At 42.0% G+C, this 13001-nt stretch overlaps 1 pseudogene; it reads left to right on the plus strand.

The window, feature by feature from the left end:
* Nucleotides 1-4688: 4688 nt before the first annotated feature.
* On the plus strand, nt 4689-5294 carry LOC123827425 (annotated as a pseudogene).
* Nucleotides 5295-13001: the final 7707 nt, after the last annotated feature.

Here is a 13001-nt window from a genome sequence, read left to right on the forward strand (position 1 = left end):
AATTTGAAATATTTTAAAGATACTCAAATATATTTCTTTATGTTCACACTACTGGCTATAGAATATGTACCTTCAATATACCATGCCTACTGAAAACAGACAGTCCCTTCATAAAAGTGGGCTATTTCAGGATGTCAAATGACGATCTCCCCTAAACTGTTGGTCTGAGGTTCACCATGGTCTGAGCAGCTCGGCTGCTCTTCCCTGGCATGTGGAGCGAAGTCAGCTGGACAGAGCAAAGAAGATGGGCTGTCGTCTCCTCCTCAGGACAGCAGTCTTTGAGGTGCCCCATGGGAAAAAGTGTGTGCTGAACCTACTGCCTCTCCCCGAACTAGAACAACTTACACAAAATGATATTAAGACTGAAACCTACTGTAAACTGGGACCTCAGCTTTGCTGAGTATACTTATACTGTTCCTGAACCTTACGCTCTTGGATATGGTATTTTTTCTTTTGTTATCTCCTTTGGAATAATACAGAGTACAAATACCTGTTCGGTATAACTACATCAAACAGGCTTTGCATTCAGACAGACTTAGCTTCAAATTCTGGCTCCACCAACTTACCACAGGGTTTTTTAATCTCTGAACCACACTTCACTCATCTAAGTGATGGTGTTGATCATGCCTCCTCACTCCATTGCTGAGATTAAAAGAATAAGTTCAAAAATGTTGGCTTAGGGCCTGTGATGGAGATGCTCATTAACTGGTAATTGTTGTAGTTTTATTTCAATTCTAAGGCAGATATGTTAAAGTATATTGAAAAGATGCAAAGTATCACTTTCTTTGTATTCAGCTTGTAAGGGGTGATGCATTAGGGGTAAGTGGTTTCAAGAGATATGATCGAGTGGGAAACTAAGCTAAATTCACATAGCTAACTCAATATGAAGCACTACTGAGGTTTCCTCTGAAATCAGCCTGCCTAATGAATTAAACTTTTCTGATACTACAGTGCACTTCCTTTGAAGTACTGAAAGTCACATATCGGGGTCGGGGTTGGGGGGGTGCTCCATACCAAAGAATATTAATGCTCTTAGAATAAGAATGTGGCAGAATATACATATATGTGGTTTTATGGTCCAACATATATTAGACAACTACATCTTTTCAGCTAGGACATGAAATCTCAAAGAAAAAATGGTTCTTAATAAGCTAAAATTAATACTCCATTGCATAGTTACTGACATGACATAATATTGTTCATTATAATTTATCAGAAACCTTCACCTTTTGAAATTATGGAGAAATATTCAAAAGTAAGGTAGTATATTGAACCTCATGTACCTACCCATCACCTAGCTTCAGCAAATAACATTTTCTCAACTTCTGTTTCATTTGTATTTTGCCCATTTTCCTCCATTGCATCCCACAGCCTCAGATAGGTTTATCCCAGAAGTGTGATTTCATGTGTAAATACTTTAGATGTGGTCTTTAAAAACAAATCTTTTGATATGAACAATTTTTACTTTTTAGGTATTACCTTCTCACAATTCCAAAAATGTTTATTTTCTGTCTAAAGCAAAAAGAATCCATGAGCCACAGGAACAGTAGTTCTGGAGTGGACATCATTTGGAGTTAGAAAACAGTTTATTTTTTTTAATATTTATTTTTAGAGAGGGAAGGGAAGGAGAAAGGGAGAGAAACATCAGTGTGTGGTTGCCTCTCACACATCCCATACTGAGGGCCCAACCTGTCTCACAACCCTGGCATGTGTCCTGACTGGGAGTCGAACCGGTGACCCTATGATCACAGGTTAGTGCCCTCTAAGCCACACCAGCCAGGGCTAGGAAACACTTTAAACTGGTTATTTCTATACTTCCCTTTTTAAGCCACAGTTTTCCAAAGGTTTAACTTAATCAAAGCCCTTCCTTAGCATGTTCTTTTATAATCTCTTTGTGAGACTCAGTATCTACAAGGGCCAAGTGCTAAAACTTTTATGATTTCATATAAAACTTTCACAAATTTTTGTGTGTCCTTTACACTTTTCCCTCCAACCCTGTTCCCACTGTTTTCTTCCCCAGACTTGCAAAAGTAAAATATAGGGGAGAGGTAGAGACCAAATTGTAGGGGACCTCTAGAAGACTGGTGCCAAAGATTTTGAAATCTGGAATTCTGGGTTAATGGGCCAGAAATTAAAGCATAAAATGAAATCCCTTGCTGGAAGAGATAAAATAATCTTATTTTAAAGCCCACCCCTACTGGAGAGTTCTTATCCTCAGGAATTTTACAAAAGGTCATTTTGCCTCAGGGTCTTGTATTGCAGAATCAGAACAAAGAAATGTGAGGATTCAAAGTGTGTTGAGTGATAGAGGACAAAAGGAAAAGGAAAAGTTCATATAAATGGTCCTTTTAAGGTTTAATGTCAAAAGTCAAAATGGTTTTAAAGCCAGCATGAAAATATTTCCAAGAAATATATTCAAGTAGAATGATTATTTTTTCCTAACCTTTTCTATTGGACACTGTATCTGTGGTGCTTCTGAAAAGCAAATTAGATAAAATTCTTATTTTCCAGAAATAAACATGTAAAGAAGGGAAAGGGTCATCAAGGAACATGTATAAAGGACCCATGGACAAAGCCAAACGGGGGTAGGACTGAGGGTGGGAGGTGGGGTGGGGGAAAATGGTGGTGGGAAAATGGAGACAACTGTATTTGAACATTTAAAAAATGGCAAGCAAAAGAAGTAAGCATTGAAAAAGTATACAAACAATAGAAGTATAATACGAGATAAGTACAAAAATAGGCACTGAGTTGTCATCTAATTTGAAACATTTACTGGGATATATTTAATAGGAAGTCAGTACTGATAGTAATTTGTAAAAGTTTTCTCCAAAGTAAACATACAATCCTTCAGATAAGTACTGGAGAAGTTCAGACGTTTCATAAAATAATTTGAAATGTTCACTTCTCCCATAGTAAATATTGACTTGGGGATTTATATCAGTATATTAAAATTGTAAGAACAATATTCTGCACGAGTCCTTGAAAATCTAACCCTGTTTTGTGAATAGAAGTATTTAACACACTGATGCTAGCTAGCCTCACCTGCATTAAACCAGTACTGTATGTCAATCAAAATCAAAACTATTGTTAGAATAGAATTGCTTAAAAACAGTGTGCCTTATTCCACTTCTCTATTTCAAAGCACGTGAAAGTATTTCACCTCCCTTGCCGTGGCTCCAGAGAAGTTCTGCTACCCCATGTCTATTAAACTGCCTGTGTCTGGCTCCTCTAAGCACCCACTCGTTCAGCAAGTCTGCTTTGAGTGCCTACAATTGGGTACTGAGAAAGCAGCCACTGGACAACCTTACAGGGGTGAGAGGTTGATTCTGCACTGAGATGCAATACAGATGAGGTTGGGCAAGGAAATCAAAGGCTCTCAGGAGTTAAATACAAACTCATGTGAAATTTGATCATTGGCATTTAGAATACTGTAAGAAGAAATGAGTATGTGTTCCCATTGTACTTTTAAAGAGTTTTATTTAAAAATTCTTTTTCATACAAGAGATCTTGGCACAAGAAAAAAAAAAAAGCGGTGCTGCTAAGACAAGGCCACAGATGCCTGAGACTGACAAAACGAGATGCCGTGGTGAACCCGTGTGCATTTCCTCTATGCAGCCCTCGGCTGGTTGATTCCAGGGCTGGTATCACACAGGCAGCACAATGTGGGAATGGCCTAGGAATACCTGAAATCCTAAGGTCTAGCAGTGTGGTTTGAGCGCTCGGCACTGGGTGATTGTGGTAACCAGATTGGTGATTCCCTGACTTTATTTTCCTCAATTTACTGCACCTTTCTTTCCTCACCTTAGTCCTGATTCATGCATATTGCTGAAATTTAATTTTTTCAATCTTGGTATTTTTCTTCAACGATGGTACACCCCCTTCTGAATCCCTAAAAAAGCTTTCTCTTTGTGCTTTATTTTTTCCCCACTGAGAATAAGGTTCTCTATGGCAGGGCAAATGATTCAGCAAATCCTTTGCTCCAGGAGAATTCCCAGAGTAAAAAGCAGCTGCTAGAAAGGATTCTCATTTTTGATGTGTGCTGCTGCCACTTCAATTTGGGTCTAAATTGGGCACCTGAGTCTTCCTTTGCTAATCTTCAGCCTTTAAAAAGGCTTTACCACAGGAAATACCTATTCTTATCTAGGACTCTGAAGGATTACTTCCCCTTTGGGAGTACTGAAGGCTGTTGCATCTACTCTTTTAAATTATATTTTATTGATTATGCTATTAACAGTTGTCTCAGTTTTTCCTTCCTTGCCCCCTCCACCCAGCCCACCCATTTCCCCCCAACCCCATGCCCTCAGGCAATCCTCACACCATTGTCCATGGCCATGGGTCATGCATATATGTTCTCCGGCTGCTCTATTCCCTACCCTGTAGTTTACATCCCCATGACTGTTCTGTAACAACCAATTTGTACTTCTTAATCCCTGCGCCTTTCTCGCCCATCCGCTACTCCCCTCCCATCTGGCAACCATCAGAACATTCTCTGTATCTATGATTCTGCTTCTAGTTCTACTTGTTTGTTTATATATTTTTAAAAATTCAATTGTTGATATGTATTTGTTGCCATTTATTGTTCATATTTTTGATCTTCTTAAAGAAGACCCTTTAACATTTCATTTGGTGGTGATATATTCCTTTAGCTTTTTCTGGCCAGGGTCTGCTTTTTAAACATTCACCTCAGTATGGCCAAATCAAAACTCACTTTTCACCTTTGGCTTTTGGCTCGGAGGAGGAAAAGGTGTACCTTTCCTCAGTTGTCCCAAATCCAGGTTCATCCCACACAAGCCGCCTCCAATGTGCCACTCAAGTTCAACCCCAATGAGATCAAAATCGTACACCTGAGGTGCATGGGCAGAGAAGTTGGTGCCAAGTCTGCCGTGGCCCCCAAGATTGCCCCCCTGGCTCTGTCTCCCAGAGAAGTTTGTGATGACATCACCAAAGCAACCAGTGAGGAAAGGCCTGAGAAACACAGAGAAACTGACCAGAACCAACAGGCCTGAATAGTGTAGTGCCTTCTGCCTCTGCCCTGATTGTCAAAGTCCTCAACAACCACGAAACAGAAAGAAGCAAAAACAAAAGAAACTATTAAGCACAGTGGAAATTTCACTTTTAATGAGATTGTCAACCTTGCCCAACAGATGTAGCACCGATCTTTAGCTATAGAACTCTCTGGAACCATTAAAGAGACCCTGGGGATGGCCCAGTTTGGGCTGCAATGTGATGCCTGCCACCCTCATGACATCATAGATGACGTCAGCAGTGGTGCAGGGGAATGACCCGCTAGTTAAGAACTACAAAGGAAAATAATTAAAGATCATTTGACAACCCCAGAAAACAGAAACATAAAAACCTTTTTAGGGATCAGTAGTTAGCAACCTTCTTTAACTCCAAAATCATCTGCTTTAAGAAGCAAGCTGATTTTCTCAGGCATGCACTGAAATTTATGGAAGATATTAGAAAAGTTTTAGAAAATTGAACAGTTAAATCTGAAGTTCATTGAGTATCTGTTTGCGGCCCCCAAAGACCGCCAATGAGATGTGTGTTAACAAAAGGCTTCACTCATCTCCCCGCACTTCCCAAAGGTCAGTCTTCCCATGAGTGGGTCACGGATGGAGCAACATTTCCCGAGAACCTACTGTGTGCCAAGGACTGTGGCAGAAGCAGCAGGGAAGGTTCCAAACCCTCCGCAAGCCCACCTGGTATGGGACCTGGAAGTCTGGCAGGAATGCGCAGGGACTGGTTGGTAAACGTGGCACAGTCCTCCCTCGGACACCGTTCACACTGGAATCGGCCCAAGATTTTTCTTCTATGCGTGGGCATTTATCCATGCGAATTACTTTTTTGGGGCTCCTCTCTCACTCCTACCCACACATCCAATATTCCATATGCCTTCTTTTAAAAAACAAATGGTTTTCTGGCCTGGGTGTGCACTTTTCCAAGTTGCCTTTGCGTGACATTCTAGCCTGCCACCAATACCACCTGCTCCTCAGCCAGAGATCTATTTTAGATAGAATCTGTCCCAGCTTTGGAGCCTACTGCAGAGAGCAGCATCAGTAATTGGTGGTGGCAAGACGAACTGAGTCATAAATTAGCTGATGAACAGCATTTCCTGGGGAAGAGCCCGCCTTCACCCACGATCAAAGACGAGAGAACCAACCATGTGGCAAGGTTGCACAGCACGGTGGGTCTTGGAAGACACCCCAGTCACGGAACCAGAAACCAGTTTTTCCCTGGGGTTCAGCTCCCCCTGCTGAGGAGCGCGGTTCCATCGCAATCCTCCAAGACACGGCCCACTGAGGTTGTTGAGATTAAACTGCTACAGATGAGCAATGCAGTTCACACTTCTTGGCCCCTTTTATTTTCTTCCTAGTCAATTTTATATATTAAGGATAAAACATTAACTTAATTAAACTCATTTTTGCTCAAACCTTCGAAACGTACCACATACACACAGAGTTCTCAGTTTGAAATCAGGCAGAAGGGTGCTCCAATTTCATGGAAACAATGACTTGCGTCCCTAGGATACAAAATAAAAGCTAGAAACAGGAACTTCTCTACCTTCTTTACCTCTGCTTTCAAAAAATTAAGCTAGTGTTCTGTAACACTGGTGTTGGACTTATTACCCAAGATACTGAAATAAAATTATATGTGCTTCAAATCTACTGAACAGCCTGATCCACCTTTTCCAGTTTTAGAAAGAATGTTTCATTCCCCAACTGCTCACGAGCTAGCTGCCAGGTTCACTGAGCAGTCTCCGCTTCGAGGTTGTAGAAACCTAATTATGCCCATTTCTATAGAGCCTCCTTATTTATGTATGTATGTATGTATTTACTAGTTTTTGCTACTCATACCAGATAAGTGTGACTCAGTTTATAAGCCATTTGAAGAGAGTCACCTCTCAACCTCCTTGCATGTCTTACACCTGAGCTGGGGACCTGTCCCTCATGTACCATCAGAGGCTGACTGGCTGGCTCCTTCCCACATCAATAGACACACCATCGCCCCGAGACGAGGCTGCCAGGGAGCCGGGGAGAGAGAGAACTACCAGCCAGCCTGAGTTCGTTCAAACTTTCCACTTGGCTGTGATGATCAGCCAGAGAATATTCTCCCGAGATGGCTGAGACCGGGTCTATTTCAAGTGACTTCAAAAGGACAACGCTGTCATCGCACACTGGAGGAAATTGCTAGCTCTGCTCAGGAAGAGAAGCAGCACCCCAAATTTGATAGTGAAGCATAACTATGAAATGAAAAGCAATTTAAATGTATTACTGGACAAAAACCATTAGCCCAATGAGCATGAATATTCTTACAGAGGAAGGCCACTGTTCCCAGGTAACCTCTCTCTTAGTTTGGAGGAAATTTCTCTCTTATTAGAAGGCCTTTGAGTGTCATTAAAGGTTTTTTGCAAGTGAAATGTGTTATCAAAGAGTCAGATCTTCCTACTTCAGTAAACAACTCCACTGGAATCACCGTGAGAGTTTTGCGGCCAGGGAAGCCACTAACAACTGGTATAACCAGAACCAGGCAATTCTGCTTCCTGAAGGAAAATAAGCATTCTCAAGTCTCGATTATTCCTCTCAAGTTACCCTCAGGGACACTGCCAAATTCCTACTGATGTCACCCTCAGCACTAACGACTCCAATAAATTATTTTTATTGTTAATACTGCCTTTATTTAATTTGATTCAGCAAGAAGAAAGGGGACTTTACATCTTTAAGCTCCATAAAGATGTGACGCTCAGAGACATCAGGTGGGTAGAAGCTGGCATGTGGTCCCCTGTCCCTGGATGTCACTGGGATTATCCATAGCGCAGCGTTCTCACCCTGATCCTTTTACTACACCAGCGAGACCCTGAATTCACGCAGCTGGTGCCAATGAGCCCCTCTGTGTGGTACCCTCAGCCTGAGAGGCTGAGACTACAGAGTATGTTAGTGATCAGAAGCCCCTCAAACATGTTGACAATTGAGCCAAAATGCAATATGTCAGTTCACAAAAGAGACAGGGTTTCCATTTTTTGGTTTGGGTATTGTTTGTTGCTGTTTGTTTTTGGGTGTTTTTGTTTATGTTTTTGCCAAAGCAGGAGAGGGAGTTTTCAAGACAATTGCCTTGAACTCTAAAAAAACATCTTTTGAAATCTCTTGTCTCAAAGCAGCTGCTCCCCATGGGGCCCAACCACAGGCTTCCCGAGGTGGGGGCTGAGCACTAGTGGAGAGGATTCCTTTGACTGAGGGATGTGAGGGGAGGCCTGCCAGATGTAGGATCTCTGGAAACAAGGGTCCTCTTCTGTTTAAATGTTCGGCCTGGCACAAGCAGAAAAGACACATCCCCAGGAGTCAGAGAGCCAAGTTGGGAGGAGGGGGAGCCATTCTGTCCTGTAGCACCAGCCTGCGCAGCGTCAGCACACGACAACGGCAACCGAACATCCCATTGATTGGGGCAGAGCCTTTTCCTCCATCCCACCCCCTGTGACAGAAACCAGGTCACCTCACCTCTTTGTTTCTTTATCTCTAATTGTGAGCACTATCACATCGACTTCCAGAGGGCATTTTGTGTATGCAATGACATAATACATTTGAACAAATTGTTAAACTCTAAAATTCTACATACAAATATAGCGGTTTAAAAACTAGAAAGCTTTAATACAACAAAAAAGCAAGACACAGGCTGGGAGAAAATATTTGGAAACACATATCTGTATTAAAATTCAATAAGAAAACAACGCAATTAAGAAGTAGGCAAAGCATCTGAATAGACACTTCACAAAAGAGGATATAAAGATGACAAATAAGCATATGAAATGATGCTCACATCATATGTCATTAGGGATTTCCAAATTACCACAACAATGAGATACAACTATATTCCTATTAGAATGGCTACAGTCCTAAATACTGACATACTAAGTGCTGAAGAGAATGTGTAATGAGAATGGTACAGCCATTTTGGAATGGTTTGGCAGTTTCTTATAAAACTAAACATACACTCACCATATGATCCAACATTGTCCCCTTAGGTATTTATCCAAGTGAGTTGAAAACTTCATACCCATACAAGAACCTACACCCGAAAGTTAATAGAAGCTAAAGAATGAATCAATGAATGAATAAATGAATACTCTAACATGGAATCAACCAAGATGCCCTACAATAGGTGAATGGATAAACAAACCTTGGTACCTCCATACAATGGAATGTTACACAGAGGAAAGAAATGGGTGACCAAGTTACTAAAAGACATGGAGAGCCCTGGCTGGTGTGGCTTGCACACGAAAGGGTCACTGGTTCAATTCCCAGTCTTGGCCACATGCCTGGGTTGTGGGCCAGATCCCTGGTAGGGGGTACACAAGAGGCAACCACACATTAATGTTTCTCTCCCTTTTTCTCCCTCCCTTCCCCTCTCTAAAAATAAATAAATAAATAAAATCTTTTTTTTTAAAGAAAAGACATGGAGAGACTTTAAATGCATAATGCAAAGTGAAAATAACCTGTTTAAAAGGCTACATACTGTATGATTTCAACTAAATGACATTCTAGAAAAGTCAAAACCATAGACAATGAAAGGATCAGTGGTTAGAGAAGGGATAAATAGGTGAAGAACAGAATCTTTAGAGCTGTGCAATTGTTCTGTATGATACTGTAATGTTGGATTCCTGGCATGGTGCATTTGTCAAAGCCCATAGAATGAACATGGCAAAAAATGGACTCTTGCCCTGGCTGGTGTGGCTCAGTGGGCTGGAGCATTGTCTTGTCAACCAAACGATGGTCAGGGCACAGACCCAGGTTGTGGGCTAAATTCCTGATCAGGGCATGCATGCGAAGGCAACCACTCAATCTCTCTCTCTCTCTCTTTCCCTCTCTCTCTCTAAAGGCAATTAAACAACAAGTCCTTGGGTGAGGATACAAAAATTGTTTTAAGTGAACTTTTATGTAAACTATCAACTTTAATAAAAATAATGTGTCAATGTTGGTTCACCAGGTGTAACAAAGGTGCCACACTGATGCAAGACACGGAAGTGAAAGGATGAGGGGTTCAGGGGACTCTGTACTTTCTCCTTAGTTTCTCTGTAAACCTAAATCAGTATAGACAACAAAGTCTGTGCGTTAAACAAAACATTAGATGGTCTCCTCCATGTATGTACTTCTCAAGTATCTTCAAAAAGACACAATTTATGAAAATGTTAGTTTTCTTATTGGCATTCTTCTGCTTAATAAACTAAGTGAAAAAATACAATGTTCTTCCTTTGGGATTCAGAGGAAGAAAAAAATGAAACTTTAAAAAATTTTTCGGATGGAAAAGACAAATCATTGACAAACGTTTCCTTTTCCTGAATTGGCCCATATGCAAAAAAAGATTAGTAACCACTGCATGCAAATTAAAATAGAAAGTTCTCTGTGGGAGACAGCTGCCCACTTACACAGGTGCTCTTGCTTGGTTCTAGAATCACCAGATTCTCTTATATCCAGACATGTAATCGCCAGAAAGTCCCGATGCCACTGAGAGGGGTGGGGGCGGGGCCTGGTCCCACTGACTGAACCCCTGCAGCGTTTGGGGGAAAGGACTTTCGAACAGACCGCTGTGCTGACACTCGTTTGAAAGTAACACAACATGCTTTAGACCTGGAAAAAAACACCCAAGAAGCACGAATCTATCTTGAGAAGTGACAGAGCTTCACTCTCCCACACATTCATTTATCTATCCAGTCAGCAAATACTGTGAACGAAGGCTTGAACTTTGTGTGGGAGATAACAGGAGGAGAGGCCTCATTTCTGCCCTCAACCAATCGCCTGAACTCCGTCTGCGACCCGGGGAATCAGCAGGCACACTGCAGGCCCGGACGATGTTCTCTGCAGAGAGGGGACTGGCCTCTGTGTCATTTCTGTAGGAAGCAGAAAAACCATGGTGCAGAGAGAGAAAAGGCATGGATGAGTGTCCAAGTAGACACGAGCCTTACACAATTTGATAATGTAGTCCTACTCCTTTGTAATGTTTCTGATGGCAATGCTGAAATCCCAATCATTTTTATTTAATTGGATTTTCCTAATTATTTATAATCCTCAGGATTACTAAACTAGAAATTATAATCACTCTGAATTTTTGTACAAAAGTATTGGTTCTTTTGCCTTTGAATGCTGGCATCCTGCTCTTTCTTCTACGTCGGCTGCCCATGGTCATCTGCAGTACAGCTGCCCTGATGTCTGATGTGGGGGACATACCCTTGCCTGGGAGATTCAAGACTTGTTTTCATTACAAAAGGCCTCTCTTGAGGCACTCAGTTATTCTGGGGAGAAAACTCAGGATATTTTTAAGACATCAGCAAATCTGGGTGCCCCAAAATACTTACAAAAATAATGTGACATATAATATTGTATTAACAAGGTCCCAGCAGGAAATAGAGGACATAGTCAAACTGAGCAAATTTGTGTTTAGTAAGAGAACTATTTACAAACGCGGAGGGAAACCACAAAAGACAGAGCAAGGCTAATAATAATGGGCCTTGTAACCCCCACCTCCCTCTGAGGCCCAAAAGGTCTAGGTCCTGGAATGAGAGCTTGAACATGGAGACAATCGGAGCTGAGTGGAAAAGGCGGATGGTAGCCACGGTCAGCCCACGGTGCCATCCGCTTCACTCTTCTTCCTCCTCTCATCTCCTGCTCTGCTCCCCACCAGCCAAACCCAACTGAAATCCAAGAACTGAAGAACTTGTTGAAACAGTTATTTCACTGAGCCTCCCAGAACACAGAGCAGGACACAGAATGGTGGAGAGTGGACCAGGACCGCAAATGGAAGGTATCTGGCATAGGACATGCATGCATGTATGTATGTATGTGTTAAATCCTCACCAGAGGACATGATTGTTGATTTTAGAGAGAGGGGGAGGGGGAAAAGGAAGGAGAGAAACATCAATCTGTTGCTTCCTGCAATCTCCCCACCAGGACCAAACCCTCAGCCCAAGCACGTGCCCTGCGACCTTCAGTTTGTGGGATGATGCTCCAATCAACTGAGCCACATGGGACAGGACAGACATGTATTTATTACTTACTTATTTACTTAATTTGTTTCTGGACATGTATTTTTTGATGGCACTAAAACAGTCTTGACTTGTTTTACATCTTACTATATTATTTTGAAATATATGGTGGGGGAGAAGTCGTAATTTTTTTCTGAATGCTCTAAGCCTCCCCGTTCTGTGTGTCTGACCCGGAGAGTAAGGGGTTATAATTCAGTGTTTTTCAGGCAGCTCCATCCCAGAATGTCAGAGCCCCCTGAGGAGGGACCGTATGTTTGTGTGTTTTGCTCTGACCTTGGGACGAGCTGGGCTGTCAGCCTAAAAGGTGGGCAGAGCTGTAATCTGCTGATCGGGCCGCATGTCCGCCTGCCATCAGCCCTCCCTGTCGGTCCAGTGACGACAGCACACTTTCAGTCTGTCAGGAACAGAGAGAGAAGCATACATACTTCAAGAGGCTAGCTGTCCCACTGGCAGGGGCAGGGGGGGCTGGGAATCAGAGTTAAACACTCCGCCAATTTAGAAAAAAAATGGGATGAGTACATGGCACCCAGACAGATTTTTCCTAGAGAAAATGTTTGTGGTAATTTAATAGTTTTGATACCTCTCACTAGTTCTCAGAAGTTAAAAGCAACAGAGCATTTTCATCTGTACTCTGTACCAAAACACAGCTTTTGTATTTAAATATTTTAGTTAATCATATCTTGTGTTTGTAGAGCATTAATGCTGTTGACAATGCTCCGTGGCTGCCCTCTTTAGGGAATTGGAATCTGTCTTCAATATTAGTAAACAATCCTTAGGAAACATTTGAATAGGAACCAGGACTGTGTGAGCTACTCAAAGGGACCCTTGAACGGGAGAACAGAGACAACTAATTCAGGGGCTGTGGATGGCAAGGAACCTTAGAGAGATGCTCACTGGCTGCTCTTCCTGCTCATTTCACTTTGGAGGTGTGCACTGAATCCCTGTGCTGAGGCCCCATCCAGAGAGC

This window comes from Phyllostomus hastatus, unplaced genomic scaffold (genome assembly GCF_019186645.2).
Source record: "Phyllostomus hastatus isolate PE091 unplaced genomic scaffold, TTU_PhHast_1.1 phas_contig_86, whole genome shotgun sequence".
In the NCBI taxonomy this organism is placed as follows: Eukaryota; Metazoa; Chordata; class Mammalia; order Chiroptera; family Phyllostomidae; genus Phyllostomus; species Phyllostomus hastatus.